Below are 23,706 nucleotides of genomic sequence, written 5' to 3'. Positions count from 1 at the left end.
CCATTCTTTAGTTGATAGGCATCTAGGTTGTCTCCAGGTTCTGGCTATTATGAATAGTATCATTGTGTTTTAACTTGCATTTACTTAATGGTTAGTGATGAATATCTTTCCTCTACGTAATGCATTTTGTCACCTCATCTGCCCCTTTGGATTTTTTTGAGAGAGGCTTTGAATCCCAGGCTAGCATCAAAATGCTTAACTTTCCTAGTGCTGGAGACATGCTCAGCTCCTTTCCCTGTTTCTTAAATCAATTTGTTGAGTTACAGGAGTTCTTTGGTTTTCTGAATATTGATCATTTATCAGATATGATTTTGTAAAATTATATTTACTTATTTTGTGTGTGTATGCACACTTGTGGGTCTAGTATGCTTGTGCATATTCCATCGCACGTGTGTGGGGGTCAAAGAATAATTTAGTAGAAGTTGGTTTTCTCCATTCAATGTAGTTGGGAATGTGGGGATTGTGGGGATTGAATTCAAACTCAGGTCAGGCTTGACATCTACAGCAGAATGCAAAAAATGTTTTCTAATCTATGGGTTGTTTTTTCTCCCTTTGATATGGAAAAAATTTTTGCTTATTTGTTCGGGTTTTTTGTTTGTTTGTTTGTTTGTTTGTTTGTTTTGAGACTAGATCTTGCTATGTGATCAGGTTGGCTTTTGAACTAGTGACCCTTCTTTCTGTGCTTCCCAAGCAGTGGAATTGCAGGCATGTACCACCACACCTAGCAAAAACTGAAAAAAATTTTTTCTGTGGTGTTGGGATGCAAACCCAGTGGTCTTCTGCCACTACTAAGCTACATCTGTAGTCTATCAAAAAGTTTTTAACTATGATGAATCCCTGCTTACCTAATTTTCCTTTTGGTGTCATATATGGAAATTGTCTCCAAATCCAGTATTATGAAGGTTTTCTTCTTTTGTTTTCTATTGAGGTTTTTTGTTTGTTTGTTTGTTTTGTTTTGTTTTTTTTTGTTTTTTGTTTTTTGTTTTGGTTTTTCGAGATAGGGTTTCTCTGTGTAGCTTTGCGCCTTTCCTGGGACTCACTTGGTAGCCCAGGCTGGCCTCGAACTCACAGAGATCCGCCTGGCTCTGCCTCCCGAGGGCTGGGATTAAAGGCGTGCGCCACCACCGCCCGGCCATTCTATTGAGTTTTATAGTTGTAGATATTCTATTTATCTTTTTAAGTGTAGCTGTCCAGTTTTCCCAGTTCAATAGCCTTGGCACCTTAATGAAAATCATTTGAGGGGTTAGGAATGTATTTTAGTTGTAGAAAGTATGTCAAGCATGTACAAGGTGAGGAGGGGGAAGGAGGGAGGGATCAAGGAGGAGATAGGAAGGCCATTGAACCATAAGTGCTAGGATTTGTTTCGGGGCTCTGTAGGTCTGTTTATGTTGGTTCCAGGCTGTTTTAATATCTGCTTTGTAGTCAAGATTTAAAATCAACAAACATGATCCTCTGCATTGTTCTTTTTTATGATTGTTTTGCAGTGGGATCTCTTGAGATGCTATAGACATTTAGAATAGATTTTTCTAATGAAAATTATTGGGATTTTGTTGTTTTATTAAATATGTAAGTTGCTTTGGGTATTAACTTTTTGCACTTATTTGTTGTGTATGTGTGATTGTGTGTATAAGACTGTGACTGCACGTGTGTGTCAGTGCTCTTGTGTACCTGTGGAAGTCAGAGCAACTTGTGGAAATTGGGTCTTTCTTTCCCACTTTGTAGGCGATCCTGGAACTCACTCTGTAGACCAGGCTAGCCTTGAGCTCCTGCATCTACCTCCTGAATGCTGGAACTAAAGGCATAACCACCACCGCCCATCTTATCTTAACATTTTAACAATGTTAAATCTTTGATTTGAGTTTCAGCAGTGTTCTTCCTTCCCTTCCTCTTCTCTCCCTTCCTCCTACCCCCTTTTTTCTATCAGGGTCTTATGTAGCTCAGACAGGCCCTGAACTCTAGCCTAGCAAGTGCTGGAGTTACAGGTATGTTCATGCTCAGCTTTTCTCCTTCTTCCCCACAGGCCATGCTTACATCTCTTGTTTCACACATGTACTGATGAAACAAGTGCTTTCAGCAGTGGTTTTCAGTCTTCATTGTCAAAGTCTCTCATCAAGTTGGTGTTTATTAAGTATTTTATTCTTTTTGATGCTGTTGTTTGTTTGTTTTGTTTTGTTTTGCTTTGAGACAGGGCTTTCCCATGTAGCCCTGGATGGCCTGTAACTTGCCATGTAGATCAGACCAGGCTGGCCTTGAACTTGTGGTGTGATCCTCCTACCTTCACCTCCCACGTGCAGAGATTCTAGTCTAAACCATCATACCAGGCTCATTTTGGATTATTTATTGTTAGTATATAAAAATATATCTCAGGGCTGGACAGATGGCTCAAAGGTTAAGAGCACTGGCTGCTCTTTCAGAGGTCCTGAGTTCAATTCCCAGCAACCACATGGTGGCTCACAACCATCTATATGAGATCTAGTGCCCTCTTCTGGGTGTGCAGACAAAACACTGTACACATAAAAAATAAATAAATCTTTAAATAAATAAAAATAGTCTCACTTTTAATGATTTTTGTGTTTTGTAGCTTTGTTGTGTTTATCCTAACAGGTTCTTTTTTGGGTGGGAGGAATGTATAATTCTTTTTTGCAGCTAAGATCAAGTCATCTAAAAACAGTCAGTTTACATCTTTTTTTCTCGCCGGGCGGTGGTGGTGCACGCCTTTAATCCCAGCACTCGGGAGGCAGAGCCAGGTGGATCTCTGTGAGTTCCACTACCAAGTGAGCTCCAGGAAAGGCGCAAAGCTACACAGAGAAACCCTGTCTCGGAAAAAGAAACAAAACAAAACAAAAAAACCCCATCTTTTTTCTCTTCCAATTTGAATGCCTTTTATTTATTCTTTGTCTTAGTGCTCAATAAGGGTTCTTAATACTTGTGTTGATGAGAAGTGGTGGAAGTGGCCCTACTTAGATTGCTGTGGATCTTAGAGGGAAAGTTTTCAGTCTTTACCATTGAGTTACACACACACACACACACACACACACACACACACACACACACACAGTCTCATGTAGCCCAGGCTCCACTGAGAAAAATGTTAGCACAAGTTTTTTGTGTGCGGCATTTATTATGTGCTTTATTATTTATTTATTTATTATAATAATTTATTATTATTATATTCTAGATTTATTATTTTAGCTGGTATGTTTTTTTAAAAAATGTGGGTTCTGCAAAAGTGTCTATCCTGGTAAATGAGAAAATTGTAGTGTCGTTGGCAGAATGATATGGCAGTACTGGGTTTATTTGCATGGCTGTTTTTGTTTTGAGCCAGGGTCTCACTATGTACCCCAGGCTGTCCTGGAACTCACTGTGTAACCCAGCTGGCCTCTAACTAGTGAAGGCCTATAACTAACCCCTTCCTCAGCCTCCCAAGTGCTGGGATTATTGGTGCAAGCCACTGTCAAGCTCATTTGTGAAACATTAAAAACCATTTTCATGTGTGTTTGTTCTATAATAAAACACTGACTTTGGACACCAAACCTCTGTTTACAGTCTGACTATAGTCTTATGATTTTGTTTTATTTTTGATGGCATCACATTGTTACCCAGGCTGCTCTTGAACTCTTAGGCACAAGTGATCTTCCTGTTTCAGCCTCCCCAGTAGCTGAGATTATAAATACACACCACTGCACCAGACTTTTATCACTTCATGGTCACAAGTAAGTTGCCTAATCTGTTTGAAAGTTAATTTTCTCTCTTGTTATAAAAGAAATAGGGGCCAGCAAGATGGCTTAGCAGATAAAAACACTTGCTGCTAAGCCTGATGATGTGTTTGATGAGGATCCCTGGAATCCTCATGGTGGAAGAAAAGAACTGATTCCCACCAGCTGTTCTCTGACCCCAATGTTTACTGTGAAGTGCAGGAGTACACATACATGTTGCACGAATCCTAATTGGTCTTATAATAAAAACCCAGAGCCACATACCAGGGTAAATGCTGAAAGATAGAGGAAACAAGCCACAGCCACTTCTTACCTCTCCAGCTCCGCAGCCAAAAGGGAAGATCCTGTCTCTGTAAATCCTCAGACTGAATGCCCCTGAGTCCTCAGCCAAAAAGACTTGAGTTCCTGTCTCCTCCCGCCTTATATGCCTTTCTCCGCCCAACCATATTACTTCCTGTCTCAACCTTCCTAATGCTGGGATTAATAGTGTGTGTGTGTGCGCTTCCCAAATACTGGTAGAAGAGGAATGAGATCTCAAGTTCTGGGATTAAAGGTGTGTGCCACCACTGCCTGGCCTCTGTGTTTATAATCTAGTGACTGGCTCTGTCCTCTAATCTTCAGGCAAATTTTATTTGTTAGAGTACACATTATCACCACATATACATACAATTTTTTAAATAGGGCTGGATATGGTGGCATACACCTGTAATCCCAGCACTCAGGAGTCAGAGGCAAGCAGATATCTATAATTTACAAGCTAGTCCTGGTCTGCATAGTAAATTCCTAACCAACCAAGGCTACATAGTGAGATCCTGTCTCAAAAAACATAACAAACAAAAAAATTATAGAATGGTCCTGTCTGGGTTTTCTACTTGTGTGGATTTTAAATCCTGTCATATTCTTTTTCCATTCCTTTCCTTACCAGTCTGGACTGTTGTTGAATAGACTCTAGCTAAGGCTCTGCTACTTTTTCTTTTTCCCTGCTCTTCCCTATCTCTGGCTATTTTTAAATTTTATTTTTAATTATGTGTATGTGTGTCTGTGGGCATATGTGTACATGAGTGCAGGACCAACAAAGGCCATAGGTTTCAGATCCCAGTGGAGCTGGAGTTACAGGTGGTTGAGAGCCAACTACATATACTTAATCACTGAGCCTTCTTTCCAACCATTGGCTATTCTTGATAATACTTTTTCAGTTGTACTCCTGAAAAACCTAATTGTAGTATCTTTCTACTTAAAAAAAAATCTGGCGGGTCGGTCGTGGCACACGCCTTTAATCCTCCCAGTACTTGGGAGGCAGAGGCAGACAAATCTCTGGTAGTTTGAGGCTAGCCTGGTCTACAAAGAGAGTTCCAGAGACTAGCTTCAGGTGTTTGTTCCATAAAAGGTGTTGTTCCTTATTTGAGACAGTCTTTCATCAGTTGAGATCTCAAGAATTAAGCTAAATTGGTTGGCCATCAAGTCCTGAGCATCTGACTGTCTTGGTGTCTTTAACGCTGAGATGACAAGCATAGTCCATCACACGTGGCTTTGTGTTTCTTTTTAAAATAACATAGGTGGGGAGATTGAAGTCAGGTCCTTTCTGACTGAGCCATTTCCCTAGTCTCTATTGTGATGTGATATATATATATATATATATATATATATATATATATATATATATATATATATATATAAATTCTTTTGATTCTTTGGGAATTTGACATCATGTACCCCAGTCCTGCTCACCTCCAAGTCCCTCCATATGCCCCACCCCATCCAGTGTCCCCACCCCAGAATAAACTCTCTCCAAAAAAATATTTAAAAACAGAACAAACAAAAAACCTACATTGCTCCTCAGTCTTTCCTGCCTCTCCAATATTTCATCCTTCCTAGTGGTATTGGGAACTGCAGAGTGTCACACACACCTTTTGTCTAATCAGCCCCATCCACAAATGTTCATTGCAGTGAATCATTGGCCTGGTTCAAGGCCTCTGGCTTGATGATGGCACACACACCATCATTACTGGACCCTCTCAGATATCCTGCTGTTGCTCTGAGTCATGGAGATCCTCTGAGTATCATTTCAGCAGGACCAGCCCCTTCACGCCAGCAGGTCATAGATGAGGTAGATGTTAGGGTGGGCCAGCCGAAGTCCCAGGATGTGGGTCTGGGTGGTAGCTAAGCTGGTCAGTCCAGGCTGCTGGGACCACCACCAACCCTTAGGCAAGGGGCAGAGACAGCTCTCCTAAGCCTTTGCCATCAGGGCACCTCTCCCATGCCTGTGGTGAGGAGTGGGGGTGGGGGTTGGCTCTCCTTCTACAGTGAACAGGGAGGGACAGGGCAAGCTATCTGAGGGTCAGTGAAGGATGGGGCCAGCTCAGCACTGCCCTGGGATTTTAAAGGGTATGTTTCCTATGGCCCCCGGTGGTAACTCAGCCTATGGACATCATCAACACAGAACCCAGATGCAACAGGACCATGGACCCAGACGTGGCCCTTAACAGCAGTTTGAGCTGGATGTCACCATGACCCCAGGCAACAGCACAGTATGGCCCCAGAGCAGCATGGTCCTCAGTATTGTGTCTGGATTTTTTGTTTGTTTGTTTTGTTTTTAATGTTAAAAAAAGAAAGTTAAAAAAAATTGCCGAAATATTTACATATACTTATGAGATACAGTGTAATGTTTTGATTTATACATACATTGGATAATATGTGTTTTGAAATTGTATTTAGGTCTGTTCTAGCTAGGATTATTTTTTTGGTAGGATTATTTATGAGTTGTGTTTTAGAGAATTTTATGATATGCTTTATAAGACTTAAATAGTCTTACCTTGGACTTTCCCAAATTATTTTTTGCTTGCTTGAGACTAGGCATGAAAAAAAATTTTTTTTTAAGATTTATTTATTTATTATGTATACAGCATGTATGATTGCTGGCCAGAAGAGGGCACCAGATCTCATTACGGATGGTTGTGAGCCACCATGTGGTTGCTGGGAATTGTACTCAGGACCTCTGGAAGAACAGTCAGTGCTCTTAACCGCTGAGCCATCTCTCCAGCCCGAAAATTTTTTTGCAAGCAAAATGCTTTGGGCAGAACTAGATAAGTTTGTGTCAAATGTTAGCAACTGTTAATGATAGAGACGTTTCATTAAGTAAAACTGTTGATTACTTTTCTTAAACAGCAACCTACATAGGACTTTTCTGGCACCATGAAGCCTAGCTGGTAGGGAAGACGCTTCAGCTCAGCTCCAGCCTGATTTCTCCATGTCCTTTGACTAAAGTGTACTGTGTTTTCAGCAATAGGGTCTTACCATAAAATTCTGATGGTCAACCAGGAGCCATGACAATAGGCAGTATTATTTCAGAAATATCTGGGACTTCTCTGGCCAACATCTCATAGGGAGGTGTCTCATATCTGGCACTAGGATTTTCATAGGGAGGGTCATTCTGTATCTGTGGAGAGTACCATTGCTTTTCAATAAGCTTATAAAGATGTCTATATGGCCTTTTCATATAGCTATAGTTTTGGTCCCTGTCTTTCCACTTGCCTCCCTAGGTAGACCTCTATACTCCCAGTATTTCCCCCTTTCACTTTATGTTAAATGTGTTCCATTCCTAGTCCCTCCCTCTAATGGCCCCTTTCAAGATTTTGGCCTTTACCAGCACACAGTACTGTTAATCACACTACTGTAAAAATGTGTAGCTAGGATCCACATATGAGGGAGAATAGGCAATGTTTGCTTTTCTGAGCCTTTGTTACTTCATTCAGTATATTTTCCAGTTCCATCCATTTTCCTGCATTTTGTTTTTGTTTTTTTTTCCAGACAAGGGTTTCTCTGTGTAACCTTGGCTGTCCTGGAACTTAATATGTAGACCAGGCTGGCCTCAGAGATCCAGTTATAATTCAGTTATAACTAATATAAGAAAAACTATATACAAAGGTAAAATAACTATATACTGTATATATAAGCAACAAATACCTAAACAATGTCTAGTCCATTTGCATTTGACAAATTCAGAGAAATAATTCCATTATCTATCCTATTTTGGTAAGTCCAAAATGTACCTGATTCACTTTCTATCCTAACTTATATTACTAACAGAACTATCTTATAACGTCTTTCAAATTTATACACTTACTCTTTAGTGAGTTTCTTTTCTAAAATTCTTACCAAGGAAAACTATAACTATCTAAATTTAACTATACCTATCTAATCTTCAACTCTGAATAATCTTCAATTCCTCAGAGACCCAAGAAGGAAATAATATTACCTAATAAAAAATAAAAACAGCAAGTGCATGCAAGCAGCTTCCAAAAAAAATATGAGTTGACAGAAACAGCCAGCTGCCTGGGCAGTTACCCGAGGTTTCTCCACAGTGTTGGGGCATCATCTTTAGCCTATAGGCTTAGCGTATCTGACAGACTCATTTGTGAAGTAGGATGTACACAAGATCAACAGTTTGACCTCACATTGGGTGAGAGCAGTCCATGTACCAGAAACACCTGAATCCCACTAGTGTCCTGTCATGATTCAGGATTTTAAATTCTGGAAATTGTTGATGTTTTTTTTAATTCAGCTGTCCATTCTTCTTGGCTGTGTGTGTTTGTGGCTTCATCTTTGCATCCCATTCTTCTCCACATCCCTCAATTAAATGCCAGTCTACCATTGAGAGGTGTCAGCTTAGTTACTCTTCAAGAATAACTGTTTCAGCTGCTGTTCCACTGCACATCAGAAGCCATGGGCCCACTGCCTGTTCAGTTGCCTTTGGAGAAAAGGGCACTGTACCTTTTCCAAATTGCAAAGGCCACTTTAGGGATGGTGCCATATTGTCCTGGCCTCAGAAGATGCCTTTTGTTAAAGCCATAACCACACTTGTTTTGGCAAGAATCGGTAGTCCTTTGTTTCATGTCCCGTCTGTCCATTTTGTCCTGTTTGTCAGCAGTTGATTCAAGGATACTTTGTTGTCCAGTGGCTAACTTTTGCCACAATGAAAGTTAACTCCATATGCAGTTTCTTCAATGCCCATATTTTCTCTGAAGTAGATTGGTACTGCCAGTAGCCGACATGTCTCATAGTCATAACAAAAAGAAAAATTTTCTAAGTTATTAAAACATTTTAAATGCCATATTCTGTAGATCTCTGAAGGGTTTGAAGATGACTTGTCTATCTAATATATCTGCTCAATCTTGAAAACATACCTAATATGACTACAAGTTCTATTGTAATGTCTAACTACTAACTTTCATTTCTTTTTATCCTAATAGTTGGTAATAATAACATTCAAAGATCAGCAAATTGTATTACATTGTTAAATGAATGATATAAGTACAATATCTTGAACAAGATTAGAAATATATGTATAGCATTTTCTAACAATATCAATCTCAATATATATAATTTGTATACAATATGAAAAATCCAATCCATTGTAAAGTACTTAAAACTAGTAATTGTCTTTTTAACAAGAACCTTAAATATAATCTCCTTTGTTTAGCCTTTTTCCTAACCCTTAACAACAACTTGTAACCAACCCTTCTAAACAATGAAAGTTATCCAGACCCAAAACCCATTAAAAGAGTAAAAAACCACCCTCCCCACACCAACCACCTCTTTGGGAATGTGGTTGTCGTATTCTTAAAATAGCTTCCTGCTGGGTATGGGCGAAGATATCTTGATTCTGAAAAGAAAAATTTTGGGTTAATTGTCAAATTCTAGGAAAGGTAGCTATATCCTTTGTTGTCCAGTTTGATCATAATGCCAAAGTTCAGGGCTTATCTCAAGTCCTTATTCAAGTAGTCTTTGAAACTGGATCATCTCAGCTAGCCCTCTCAAAATTGCTCTGAGCAGTTTGTAGTCCAAAGCTGATCTGTAGGTGATGTTTGTCCGCTTAGCGGTATTATTATTGTCCACGTGGAATTATTGTTGTTGTGGGGCCCCATCTTCTTCCTGGAGACTTCAGTTGATGTTAGGCCTGGCTGTAATTTCCTGCAGAAAACTGATAAGAGATTCGAACACAAAGACTTATATAGGCAGCTAATTGAAGCCTTTTTTCTAGAATTAGTTAGTACTCTATATGACCATTAATATCTTAACAAAGTTTAATATATATATATAAATCTTGTAAATTTTGATATAAAATTCATACTTTAAGAAGAGCTTAAAGAATCAGAATAGAATCAAAGAATTGAGATTAGTAGTAATAGAATAGTCCCTTAATTTGGTTTTTCTCCTGTCCCATGTCAGAAGATGGCTCTTTCTTCTGGCATGATACAGGGAGTTTGCGTTTTCCTTTTAACAACATGCTTGAATTTAAAGAAGGAGAGAGCCATTCTCCAACTCCAAAGTCAGCTTTAAATTTTAATTGAACTGGGACTACAAGAAGATCAATAGTGTTAAATTTCTTTAGAGAAGAGCAGAAACAAACATTTAGAAAGACATGAAATTTTATAGATGATATACCAATAGGCCATTTTACTCTTTTTCATGGGACAGTTGATTTGTCCTTTTTCTTCAGTTGTCTCATTTGTCCAGTGTTCTTCAGATTCCTTAGCCTTCATTCTCCTAAAAGACAAAAACAAAAACCTTTCCCCAAGACTAATTTTGGGGAGGTTCCCTTTCGGCAAGTTATTATCTGATTAAATGAAAAGGCATGTGTAAATGGTATAAGTTAGTTTAAATTGGATGGTCATGCTGGTTCATGAACTATCACCTCCTCTAATTAAGAGGTGTCTCTTGTTGAAATCGAACCTTTATCAATTTTGATGGTATCCACAGTTTATCTTCTCCTGTAGAAACAAAAACAAAACCTCGTCCCCAATGTAACACATATCCTGGTTTCCATTCTGAGGTCAGCACATCCTTAAAGTATATAGGCTGATTTAATTCTGTAGTTTTTTTCTATTATCCAATGTCTCTCAGCAGCCGTTGTTCCTTTCTCATTAGCATTGAGAAAATTCAAAATTAATAGAGCAATATGCAGTCTACTTCTGGGGGCTTTTGTTACCTCTTTCTGTTTATTTAGCATATCCTTTAGAGTTCTGTTTGATCTTTCTATAACTGCTTGGCCTGTAGGATTATGTGGTATACCTGTAATGTGCTTTATATTGTAATAAGCAAAAAACTGTTTCATTTTAACAGAGACATATGCTGGAGCATTGTCAGTTTTAATTTGTGCAGGTATACCCATGATAGCCATAACTTCTAGCAAATGAGTGATTACAGAATCAGCTTTTTCAGAACTCAAAGCAGTTGCCCCTTGAAATCCTGAATGAGTATCAATGGTATGGTGTACATATTTCAATTTTCCAAATTCTGCAAAGTGAAACACATCTATCTGCCAGATTTCATTCCTCTGAGTACCCTTTGGGTTACATCCTGCTGGTAATGGCGTCTGATTGTAAAAGGAACAAGTAGGACATTTCCTTATAATTTCCTTGGCTATAGAAAAATCCTTTTTTAAACCTTTACTATTGACATGGTGTTTTTTATGAAATTCTGAGGCCTCCAGTACATTTCCTATCAATAATTTATCAGTCTCATCATTACCTTGTGCTAGAGGGCCTGGCAGACCAGTATGGGATCGGATGTGAGTTATATATAAAGGATGACTCCTTTTCCTCATTGTATCTTGTAACTGAATAAATAGTGAAGTTAATTCTGAAGCATCAGGGATAAATTCTGCAGTCTCAATATGTAATAACCACTCTTTCAGCATACTGAGAGTCAGTTACTATGTTGAGGTTCTGAAAAATCCATTAATACCAACAGAATAGCATACAATTCTGATTTTTGAACTGAATTATAAGGACTTTGAACCACTTTACTTAAATATTCTGATTTGTAACCTGCTTTTCCTTATTTGTTGGCATCTGTATAAAATGTACGAACTCCTGATAGATGTTTTTCCAGTACAATTCGAGGCAAAATCCAATCAGCTCTCTTTATAAGATCAATTCTATCGCTTTTGGGATATTTGCTGTTAATTTCTCCCAAAAAATTACTGCAAGCTCTTTGCCAAGGTTCACTTTCTGTCCATAATTTTTCTGCTGGGTCTATTCCTGCTAATTGACGAAGTTTCAATTTTCCTTTCAAAATCAAGTCAGAGATTTTTTTCCACATAAGTTTTTAATTGTTTATTCGGTTTATTTGGTAAAAATATCCATTCCAATGTAATTTCTTCCCTCTGCATTAATATTCCTATAAGAGAATGCCTAGAAGGTAAAATAACCAAAATGCAATCCAGCTTTGTATTGATACGATCCATGTATCCTTCATGTACTTTCTTTTCTACCAAGGCCAATTCTTTCTTGGCTTCAGGTGATAATTCTCTTGGACTATTTAAGTCCTTGTCACCTTCTAAGGTTTCGAACAAATTATTCAGTTCATCATTTTTTTTTTACCCCAACAATAGTTCATAGATGAGAAATGTCTCCAAATAATCTTTGAAAATCATTAAGAGTCTGTAATCGATCTCTCCTAATTTGCACCTTTTGGGGTCTAATTTTTTGTAGCTCTATTTTATATCTTAAATAATTAATAGAATCTCCTCTTTGTATCTTTTCAGGAGCAATTTGTAATCCCCAGCAAGGCAAAATTTTCTTTACTTCTTCAAACATTCTTTCTAAAGTATCTGCATTTGAGTCAGCTAGTAAAATGTAGTAAAATTAGTTATAACTCAGAGATCCAGCTTCCTCTGCCTCCTGCATGCTGGAATTAAAGACATGTGCCTGGCTTATATGTCATTTTCTTAACAATCTTATAAAGTAGACTTTTTCATTACCATCAAAAAGAAGATAAAGCCGGGCAGTGGTGGCACATGCCTTTAATCCCAGCACTCGGGAGGCAGAGCCAGGCGGATCTCTGTGAGTTCGAGGCCAGCCTGGGCTACAAAGTGAGTTCCAGGAAAGGTGCAAAGATACACAGAGAGCACCCTGTCTCAAGAAAAAAAAAAAAAGAAGATAAAATCTTTGCCCAAGATTGTGCAGTTTAGAAATGGCAGAGCTAGATCTAAAAGAAGGTAGCTTGCCTCCAGAGTTCTTCATCTTCACAGATCTGCACTTCCCCTGCAGTATAGTTGTCTGTCTATTGATGTGTTCTGTTAGACTTAGGCACATTTGGAACAAAAATTATGCTACTCTTGGTTCCCAGTGTACTCAGCACATAGATATCCAGGAAAATATTTTGTTGAATGAAAAGTATCTTACTTGGTTTTGACAATCCTAAGGCTTGAACCCAGGGCTTCACACACAAGCTAGGCATGTACCTTACTATTAGGAGATGTGTGTCTGTCTGTCTGTTTCCAGCCAAAAGTTATCTTCAGTTTCAGAGCAGAGAGGGTGTTGGGGATTGGGATGGGGTCGGGTGTCCAGGGTTGAGACAGTATCTCCTCTGTAGCCCAATTGGTTTCAAACTCTGTATCCTAGGATGACCTTGCACTTCTGATCCTATCTCATCTCACAGGTTCAGGCATATGCCATATTCTGGTTTATGTGGTATTAGGTTCAAATTCAGAGCTTTGTGCATGCTGAGTAAGCACTCTGCCTACTAAGCTGCATCCCCAGCTTTCTATTAACCTTTAATAGGTATAATTTCTGTGTGCATGTAGAATTCTTTAAAAAGTGTATTTCATATTGTGTGTGTGTGTGTGTGTATGTGTGTGTGTGTTGCTGGGGATCAAACCAGAGCCTTGTATAATGGTAGGCAAACACTACCACTGAGCTACATCTCTGTCTCAGTATCCCGAATATTTTAAACCTTGACCGTATTCCACAGGTTAAGCACTTTATCTGTATCAAACAACCACAAGTTGAAGGAAGACTTACGGCATACACAAGCTCTTGGAAAAGTTGGGATATCATACCTCAATTAACTTTACAAATAAAGCCTTAAAATTACTTCCAACATCTTGCTATAATTCTCCATCATGTCACCACATAGAGACCTAGAAAAGTCTACCTCCCCCAGTGTGTCCTCACTTTACCAAAGGCTTTGCTGCATTGTTTTCTCCCTTCTGAATCCCTTACACTGGTCTGTGGGTTTCTGAATCTTGGCCCTACTGACATACTTTTAATCAATTTTTATCGATTTATTTAACTATTTGGGGGCGGGGGAGACAAACGTGCACATATGCCATGGTGTGCCTGTGGAGATCAGAAGGCAGCTTTCATAGTCATCTTTTTCCTTCTATCATGTGAGTCTCAGGGATAGAACTTGGGTTATCAGGCTTGGCAGTAAATATCTTTACCCACTGAGCCATCTTACCAGCCTCTTCTTAACATTTTTGGCCAGACAATTCTTTGTTGTGGGGACTGTCCTTTACTTCAAAATATTTAGTGTCTCTCTCTCTCTGGTGCATGGCATAGTACTCTCTCCTCCAGATATTACTAAATGTCCAGAGGCATCGTCTTTAATAGCTGCTCCTCCCTCTCACACATCTTTTTATTTATTTTTTTTTTATAATTCATTTGTGTAAAGGTGTCAGATCTCCTGGAACAGGAGTTACAGACAGTTGTGCGCTCTCATGTGGGTGCTGGGAATTGAACCCGGGTCCTCTGGAAGAGCAGCCAGTGCTCCTAACCTCTGAGCCATCTCTCAAGCCCGCACGCATCTTTTTAAATACCACATCCCCTCTGTGATTGCATTGCTTCCCTTCACCTTCATGCTCTTGTACTTATAGTATAGAATCAGAATAAATGCCTTCCAGGTTTTCACTTCAGTGTGGTTTTCCTCCCTTAAATTGTATGGCACTACATTCTTCTGGTTTTCTTCTGTATCTTCATTTTTGTCTCACCAGCTTTACCTAAAAGAACAATGGCATCATCACTTTCTTCTCTAGTTCTTCCTGCCTCACCTCTTTAACAGTACTTATATATTATCGCTCATGTTCCTACTTTTTAAAGATTTATTTTTAATTATATCTGTGTGTAGGTATGTGCACATGCAGAGACATCAGATCTCCTGGAGCTGGTACAAGTGGTTGTGAACCACCTGACATGGGTCCTGGAACCAAACTCTAGTTCTTGGCAAGAACAGTATACATTTTTAACCATTGAGCCATCCCTCTGGCCCCACCATATTTATGTTTTTAAATTACATTTTATTTTAGTAACAGTATGAGATCTGCCATCTTAAGTTTTTTAAGTACACAATGCATTGACCTAGGTACATTGTCATACTGCAGATTTCTAGAGCTTAATTTTCTTGGTTATCTAAAACTTTATTCCTGATGGCTAATAAATCTCATTCCTTTCAGTCCCACCACTGATAACTACTGTTCATTGTGATTCTGTGAATTTAGCTAGTAAAACCTAGACAGATACCTCATGTAAGTGAGTTTATATAATATTTCTCTTTATATGACTATATTACTTCACTTAGCATTCTGTCTCCAAGATTCATCCATGTTGCCTCATGTAAGTGAGTTTATATAATATTTCTCTTTATATGACTATATTACTTCACTTAGCATTCTGTCTCCAAGATTCATCCATGTTGCCTCATGTAAGTGAGTTAATATAATATTTCTCTTTATATGACTATATTACTTCACTTAGCATTCTGTCTCCAAGATTCATCCATGTTGCCAAATGGTTCCTTCTTCAAGGCCAAATAGTATTCTAGTTTACATATGCACTACATTTTCTTTGTTATTTATCTGTTGATGGACATTCATGATGTTTACACATATTGGTTCTTAGGATACCTGTCCCACTACCCCAACAACACATTTCCTTATTGCAAAATTTTACAAACCAGGAAATCAAATTACCATAGTTACTACACTGTAACTCAGCTACCCACTGTTCTCTTTACATCTCTTAAACTCACTTCCACCCCACAGCCTGCACAAGAGCACTTGAGACTTGTTGACACTTATTTGGGCCAAATCAAAAGCTAGACATGTATTGAAGTGTTTTCATTTACATCAAACTACACAGATACTGATGACAAAGTAGGAAGAGGTTCTGAGAGCACAGGGATGGGAAAGTTAGTAGAAGAGAGATACATCATAGAGCTCAACATATGTATCTTACTCAGAATTATTCTTTTCAGTCTCTTGTAGCTTTCTCAGCTTGCTACATGAAATTCCAGCAGGAAATAAAGTGTAAGGTTTATGCTGAAGTCACCCCTTTGTCATACCATTCCATGTTCTAGCTTCCTTGGGAAGGGCCTCATCCATGACATAAGAATTTCAGGGATATCTGAGCTCATACTCTTAGTTCTCTCTTCTCCATAAGACCAGTGCTTCTTGGTTGTCTTCTTTCAAGCCGGGAATATCTGCTGCTCAGGAGATCTGAATTTTGACACTGCTGTCTCTACAAAGATAGAAATGTTCACTCCTTTCTGCCTGTAGGGAATACTACTTCTGGTCTTCCACAAGATCCTTCTGCTTCTGTCCAGAGCCCAGGGAAGACCTTCTAGGAGGGTAAGGAACTCTCTCTAAGGTTGAGAGGTTATGAAGGTCCTTTATTAACATTTTTTCAGAACAAGCCTGCTGAATTCTTGGGCAGTTTTTTTTACAGGAAAACTAGAATCAGGGGTCAAAGTGGGATTAAGCATTTGTGGTGGTCTGGTCAAAATTCCAGAGTAGCCTGGGGGAAAATCTTGAAAAGTACTAAATCTTTTACTCCAGCAATTGGTGGTATATAAGCCTGACATTTGTTCATAAGCTGACCTCTATGCTGAAATGCCTGTATCTACATTTCTTGTTTAGAGTCTAACAAGGGACAGCCAGAGAAAGTCAAATCACCTTCCTCAAATTCCATGCCATAATCTTTCTCTCTGTATTCACTGTACCCTCTGTGTCATGTCATTTTTGTATGCGAAATTGGTTCCCTCCCCAACATTACCTGGCTATGTGCCTTGTACATGTACCGGCTGCATGGCTAGTATTTGCATAGTTATCAAAGGGAGACAAAAGGAAGAGAGGAGGAAGGAAAAGTAAAGGAAATTCAAACTGAAAACTCTTCATTTGTGTTCCTGTCTTCCCAGTTGTTCTGTGGGTCTTTCCTGATTGCAGTCTCCATTTCTAAGCACCTCATTATTAATAAGCATTCATTACCAGCTAGGCATTCTTGAAGCTCCTTGGCATATATAGTTAATGAAGTAAGACACAGTTCTAATCCTTTAGGGACTTAGTCTGCTGAGGGCTTAGACAGTGTATCCCTTACAGAGGGAGAGTAGTGCAGCTGAAGTCTGTGTACTTCCTGGCATCAGAGAAGAGGAGTGTTCTCCAGTTTGAAGTGAACCCCATTTAAATGCCATTTCTTCCCTGTAGCCTGTTCTGGCCCCACCCAGCCTGATTAATGTTTTCCTTATTTCCTAAGGCCCAGCACATAGCTTTCCATTCATTCTTCTCTGCCCTTTCTTTACAAAATAGATTAGTTTCAAGGTTTCAGCTGAAACATAACAATTTTTTTTAAAAAACCTGTTTTGAGACAGGGCCTTTCTCTGTAGCCCATACTGGCTTTGAACTCACATGGCATGCCACTTGTCTCAGCTTCTCAAATGGAGGTGTGCACCACCATGCCTGGCTAAAAATAACACCAATTAGATACTCATCTCAAAACAATATACTCTCAGTTGGAGAAGCTAAAGGAGAGAGTTAGAAGATGATATTTCATGGTACCCCATGCTGGTCCTGCCTTGGGACCCTGTGATGGTTTGAATAGAAATGGCCCCCATGGACTCATGTGTTTGAATGCTTGACCCATAGGGAGTGGCACTATTAGGAGGTGTGGCCTAATTGGAGTGGGTGTGGCTTTGTTGGAAGAGGTGTGTCACTGGGGGTGGGCTTTTGAGTTCTCTGCTCAAGCCATGCCTAGTGTGGCAGTCTCTTCCTGCTGCCTGAAAATCTAGATGTAGAACTCTCAGCTTCTTCTCCAGCAGCAAGTCTGCCTAATCACTGCCATGCTTCCTGACATGATGATAATGGACTAAACCTCTGAACTGTAAGCCAGTCCCAGTTAAATGTTTTCCTTTATAAGAGTTGCTGTGACCACTGTGGAAATCAGTATGGCGGTTTCTCAGAAAACTGAGAATCTATCTACCTCAAGACCCAGCCATACCACTTTTAGGCATATACCCAAGGAATGGTCAATCATACCACAAGGACACATGCTCAACTATGTTCATAGCAGCACTATTCGTAATAGCCAGAACCTGGAAACAACCTAGGTGCCCGTCAACTGAGGAATAGATGAAGAAAATGTGGTACATATACACAGTGGAGTACTACTCAGCAAAGAAAAACAATGACAGCATGAAATTTGCAGGCAAATGGATGGAACTAGAAAATATCATCCTGAGTGACGTAACCCAAACCCAGAAGGACAAACATGGTATGTACTCACTCATAAGTGGATACTAGATATAAAGCAAAGAACAATCAGACTCCCACAGAACCAGGGAGGCTACATAGCAGGGGGGACCCTAGGATGACTGTGGCTTATAATAAGTTTTGGTTTTACTCAATCACTGGGCAAGCCTCAGTGAAACATTTCACTATTAGGATAAGAATTTGTACTGTATCAAGCTGATAATAGAACAGAATAGAATAAATAAATAAGTAAAATGGAAAAAATAAATTAAAAAATAAAAATAAAAAAGGTTCTATAATCAAAAAAGAGTTGCTGTGGTCATGGTGTCTCGTCACAGTAATAGAAACCCTAAGACATTTAAGGAGTCTAGTTGATCCCAGCATGGCAAACATGGCTCTTGTAGGCCTTGCCCTTCTCCTCCCTTCCCTCTGCCTTGCTAAAAATTGTTTGATTACATTTCTGAAGCTAGCCATCAAGGTCTATTCCTTTATTTGGCCACTTCTTGCTGAGGCTGACTACTAAGGTCCTATCAAAGTATTGAAATCCAACAATCAAAAGCCCCCTTGTGGCTACCCTAATTAACATGCCCAGTTAAAATTAAACACCTCATCCTAACATGTATTTCCCCTTTTACCTTTATAAACCACATTTGCCTATGGGCCAAGTCTGTCTCCTCTCTATCCAGAGGCAGTCTTTTGTCCTCATCCTCCCCGTGCCTCCTGGGGGAGGGGGAGGCCTCCCACTCTCCCATGTTCCTTTCTCCTTCTCCCTCATCCTCTGTCTCCTCTCTTTGTCTCTTATTCTTTGCTGTTGTTGGGGTTTTTTTTGGCTCTTTTGAGGGGCCTGCCACCCAGCTCCCAAACAATTCACACACAGATGCTGTGGGATGTCTTTCTGTATGCTGTGAATATGTGTTGCTCTGATTGGTGGATAAATAAAGCTGTTTGGCCAATGGCAAGGAAGAATAAGGTTAGATGGAACATTTGAACTGAAGAGATAGGAGAAAAAAAGGAGAGGGAGAGGAGATGCCAACCCAGTGCCCAAGGAGCAACAAGATGCCCACAGACTGGTAATGCCGCGGCCACATGGCAACATTATACATTAATAGAAATGGATTGAGTTAAGCTATAAAAGCTAGCTAGCAAGAAGCCTGACCCATTGGCCTTACAGTTTGTAAGTAATATAAGCATCTGTGTGTTTACTTGGGATCAAGGGCTGGGCAGGACTGGAGAAACTTCCAGCTACACACAGAAGTTTATTCTGAATTATAAATGTCTGGCCTTAGCTTGGTTTATTTCTTGCTAGCTTTCATTAACTTTAAATACCTTTTGCCTCTGGGCTTTTCCAGTCCTCTTCTGTAAATCTTACTCTTACTCTGTGGCTTGCTGTATAGCTGGGTGGCTGGCCCCTGGAGTCCTCCTCCTCCTCTGGCTACTTCTCTTTTGATCTCTTCTCCCAGATTTCTCCTATATATTCTCCCTGCCTGCCAGCCCTGCCTACCCTTTTTCCTGCTTTACCATTGGCCGTTCAGCTCTTTATTAGACCGGCACAATAACACAGCTTCACAGAGTTAAACAAATGCAACATAAACAAAAGTAACACACCTTAAAATAATATTGTACTACACTTTACCTTTTGTCCCTCTGGAGCAAATAAATCTCCTTTATGCTAAGAACTTTGTCTTGGAGTGTTCTGAGGTGATACTGGTTCCTTCAGGACAGACACTCAAAGCCAAACTCGGGTGTAGTGATTCACCAAGTCTCACGGGCCTCTGCATGGTATAACTCTTAGATGGCCAAGAAGTATAGAACAAGGATACAAAGGGGAAGGGATCATGGGATGCAGTCCCAAGGAAAACAAAGGAAGACTTCCTTGAGTCTTCTAGAGGAAACATGCAGGACACATTTCATCCTCCCAAAGTGAAAGTGTGGCAGTACATGTGAAGTGTGGTCTCCTACGGAAGTTGATTGGTGATATAGTGCACAGAATATTTATTGACATCTGGTCACAGAGGACTCCTGACTTCACTTCTGCCTAAATTCTAGGCTCAGATGAGGAAAGCAGGAATCCATCATGTATCATATTGTTTACCCAAACTGTTGAGGCTCTGTGAACCACCCTGTCAGATAGTTAAGGGATGGAAGGAACACCCCCGACCCCCATACCCTAGATACTGCCAGGGTTAACCTGTAAGCAAGCTTTTCTGAGAACAGTGATCCAAAGCCTGCTATTTGTGTTCACTGCTTTCTGCATAGTGCTTTTTATTTTTTAATCAATTTCATATTCTGTTTTTTTTTTTTTTTCAAAATACATCAACGTCAGCTCAGTGCTAATGACTTCCATAGTATGATTGAAAATATGTCCCATGGAGCATTGTACATGGCTTCTTACTGGGCTTTGCTAGAAAAGTTTGTACCATTAAGTCTGGAAAGGCTTGTTGCAGCTCTTTGAGGACCCCAAACCTTTGTAGGATGTGCACCATCTGGTTTCACTGCCTTGTGTATATCCTACCTGTCTCATATCTGTTCTCCACCCCATTTGCACAACTGTTTGCTCTGCCCTAATTCCCCATATTACCACTTCTGTCAATAATATATCACTATCCAATCTTATCTATTGCAGCCTGTGTTTTTCATGGCATTGATCCCATTGTTTAACTTTATGTAATTATTTGTTTAGATTTCTGTTTTCTCTAATTCAACTGTAAAAATCATTAAGACCAACACGTGTGTAACCATGTAGTTAGTACTCAGATATTATGTAATGTGTAGGTCTCCAAAACTGACCAATAGTTCCCAAATTAACCCCTTTTTTGTGGTGGAATGCACATAATAAATAATACAAATACTAAAATAATTTATGCATATGTGACATGTACAGTATAAACAGGAAATGGGATTTACAACAAGAGATTTGCAATTTTTTTTTTTTTTTAGGAATTTGTTTTTAATTATGTGTATGTGTGTGTATCTACATGTGGGTATGTGCATATGAGTGCCTGTGGAGGCCAGAGGTGGATCCCCTAGAGCTAGAGAGAGTTACAGGTAGTTATGAGCTGGCTGGCATGAGTGCTAGGACTCAAATAGGTCCTCTGCTCCTAACCTCTGAGCATCTTTGTATCCCTTATTCTGTACTCTTAATTGAAGCCGGTTTCTTTTTTTTAATAAAGTAGTCTGTTGGTATGCTTATGGATTAGACTGGAAACAGTGGGAATTTTTGGTGGGGTAGAGAGAGACATACACACGATTTTGAAGTAAATGATTTGTTAAGTTTTGTGAACCAACTTTGTATAGAGGAGGAGGAGGCGGAGGTTGAAATGCCTAGTTTTGTCTCTTGTTGTCCATGGTGTTTCTTTAAAAAGATACTTGCGTAAAGAGTTGGGGTTTCTGCCCTACCCTGTGTTTCAAACATACCTACTGAAAATCCACTGTGTTAGGTACTTAACCCTTTTGGTAGGCTGCCTGTAATCCCAGCACAGCAAAGTACCGCAAAAAGCATGAGTGTCAGAACGTTAAAGAGTATTGACAGAACTGACTATACAGAAGTGTGTAAACACTGACAAAAACCATAGTAGTTTTAAAAGATTCATTTGTGTATTCTCTGATATATTTTATGTGTATGAGTGTTTTACCTGCATGTATGTATGTGCATCATGTGTATGCATTACCTACAGAAAGGAGAAGAAGGAATCAGATCCCTTCAAACTAGAGTTATCAATGGTTGTGAGCCACCATGTGGGTACTGGACCCAGGTCCTCTGGAACAGCAGCAACTGCTTTTACTAGCCCCTCTCTTAATATTTTAACATCAACATAGAAGGTATTACAAATTAATAACAAGAACAACTGAATTTTTTTTAAAAAAAAAAAAGTAGGCAAGGAGGGTCAGCCGGATGGTTCAATGGGTACCAAACCTGATGGCCTGAGTTGAATCCCTGTCTGTGAGATAACCTACTTAAAACTGTTTAATTTATGCCAGGCATGGAGTCACATGACTTAATACCAGTATAGAGATCAGAAGATCACAAGTCTGAGGGCAGCCTGAACTCTACATTGGGAAGATCCTGTCTCCCAAAATAATAATTATGTTCAAATCCTAGGAAAGGAAGAATTGAGTTATTGCGAGTTGTCTTTGGGGAGAGAGGCAGGTATAAGGAATTGTTTTTTTATGTAGTGCCCTGTATATTTGGAAACAGTTTTAAACAACAAATTATTCTCATAATTGAGTAGGGGACAATTCTACTTCTGAGATGAAGGGAGAAGAGAACATTGAGCAGATACACTCTTTGACTTCAGGATCCATTTAAATAGCCTTTAAGATTATCTTGACACAGCAGAGTGCACTGGCACTTTCAAACACTTGGTTAAACCTAAGGATAGTATGCAATAGTCAACATTTTAATGCACATCTGAATGCATATTAGTTTTCAAGGTTAAGATTTAATAAATTTTAATTTTTATAAATTAAATAACTATATTTAAAAATTATTCCTAGTAATGTAAAATATCTTTTTTAAAGATTCATTGCTTTGAAGTCCTCCCCCTTTTGAGCTAGGGTTTCATTGTACCCCTGGCTGGCCTGAAACTCCTGATTTTCTGCCTCTGCCTCCCAAATGCTAAGATTACAACTATGTCCTAGTATGCCCTGCTGGGTTGAATTTTTCTAGCCCTATTAAGAATGATCTGGGGCTTGGGAAATGGCATCATGGGTAAAGTGCTTGCTGTATTAGTGTTAAGACCTGAGTTTAGGTCCCCAAAACCTAATAAAAGCCAGGTATGATGGCAGGCATCTTGAGGAGAACAACCAGATGGTTCCTGGAGGCTTTCTAGCCAACCAGTCTAGCCAAAATGCCAAGCTCAAAGTTCAGTGAGAGACCTTGACTCAAAAAATAAGATGTAGAGGGAGCTGAAGAGATGGCGCAATAGTTAAGGACATCTGCTCATTCAGAGGATCAGGTCAGTTCTCAGCACCCATCCACATGGCAGCTCACAACTGCATATAAATCCAGTTTCAGAGTATCTGGAACACTCATCTGGTCTCCATGGTTGGTTTTTGAGACAGGGTTTCTCTGTGTAGACCAGGCTGGCCTTGTACTCACAGAGATCCCAAGTGCTAGGATTAAAGGTGTGTGCCACTTAAAAAAATGATTTATAAAACTTGGCTAGCATTCATCCTATACATTGTTCATAACTTTCTTTTGTCACTAGGTCACCTGGGCTGTCCTCAAACTCTTGCCTAAGTGACTCTTTGAAGATTTTTTTTTAAGTAATCTTAGCCCAGTGTGTGGTGACTTATATCTTTAATCCCAGTACTCAGGAGGCAAAGGCAGGTCAATCTCTGTGAGTTGGAGGCCAGCCTGGTCTACATAGGAGGCTCCAGCCAGCCAAGACTACATAGTGAGACCCTGTCTCAAAAAACAATAATAATTTTAAGAGCTAAGAGATAACAAATTGCAGACCATGTATATTGTACCACATAATTAATTTGAGAAATATTTCATAACTAGAAAAATCAAGAACACTAAGAATATATAATTTCATTTTAGGAGGAGATGTCAGCCAGAAATTCAAATACCACCCACTCCCCCAAATTAAAATAAGTTTCTTCCATAGAGCCAAAATTCTAAGAACCAGATTCACCTCATATCTCTGCATTCATTTCCTTGTCCTCTGGTTCGAAAAATACCTT

The 23,706-nt window shown here is 39.4% G+C and overlaps 1 protein-coding gene across 6 annotated transcripts in view; it reads left to right on the top strand.

The window, feature by feature from the left end:
• The window catches only part of Btbd7 (BTB domain containing 7), a 105,933-nt gene that overhangs the window by 4,012 nt on the left and 78,215 nt on the right, over nucleotides 1–23,706 (top strand). The window contains exon 1 of one of the 6 annotated variants that reach the window (XM_042261088.2): nucleotides 15,881–16,125. The exons of the other annotated variants lie outside the window; for them this stretch is intronic. The gene's annotated coding sequence lies outside the window, so the exon portion shown is untranslated. Of the gene's footprint in view, nucleotides 1–15,880; nucleotides 16,126–23,706 lie in introns of those variants that run through there. 6 annotated transcript variants of the gene reach the window in all.

Source organism: Peromyscus maniculatus, chromosome 14 (assembly GCF_049852395.1).
Source record: "Peromyscus maniculatus bairdii isolate BWxNUB_F1_BW_parent chromosome 14, HU_Pman_BW_mat_3.1, whole genome shotgun sequence".
Lineage (NCBI taxonomy): Eukaryota > Metazoa > Chordata > Mammalia > Rodentia > Cricetidae > Peromyscus > Peromyscus maniculatus.
The sequence above is the reverse complement of the archived record's forward strand: the minus strand, read 5'-3'. Positions and strand labels throughout refer to the sequence as shown.